This window comes from Microtus ochrogaster, unplaced genomic scaffold, assembly GCF_000317375.1.
Source record: "Microtus ochrogaster isolate Prairie Vole_2 unplaced genomic scaffold, MicOch1.0 UNK27, whole genome shotgun sequence".
Taxonomy (NCBI): domain Eukaryota; kingdom Metazoa; phylum Chordata; class Mammalia; order Rodentia; family Cricetidae; genus Microtus; species Microtus ochrogaster.
Genome location: NW_004949125.1, coordinates 230,429 through 231,011, shown reverse-complemented (window position 1 = coordinate 231,011; position 583 = coordinate 230,429).

Genomic DNA, 583 nt, shown 5'->3' with positions numbered 1-583 from the left:
CACTGAGCCACACCCCAGCCCCTCACTGGGGGATTCTAGGCAGGGGCTCTATCACCAAGTCATGCCCCCAGTCTCATGTCATGCCATTTTCCTAAACTCCAAGCTCCTTTATGTAACTGGGCCTCCCAGGCTATTCTTCCGCTCCATGGGGCCCCAAGTGTGTCTTATCTTAGACAGAGGCTATGTGCCCAACTGGTTTCATAACCAGGGTTGCAGCAGAGGAAAAACATAACTAACTGTGGATCTTGCAAGAATGATCCAGAAAGTATCTCTTGGTACTGAAGAGGTCCTGACACACCCTGGGCTCTAGATTGCTATGAGGGTGCAGAGAGTAAGAAAAAGGAACAATCAACCGATGGGACCACATGAAATTAAGGTTTCTTCACAGCTAAACAGCAGGGCACACTGATAACCACAGAATGGGAGATCTGGAGCTACACCTCAGACAGGGTACTGATATCTAGAAGTTACAAAAAAAAACCTCACAGATTTAAATACTTAATGAAATATAACTTTAACTGCCTATTAAGAAATGGGTTAATGAGGCTGGGCAGTGGTGGTACACACCTTTAATTCTAGCACT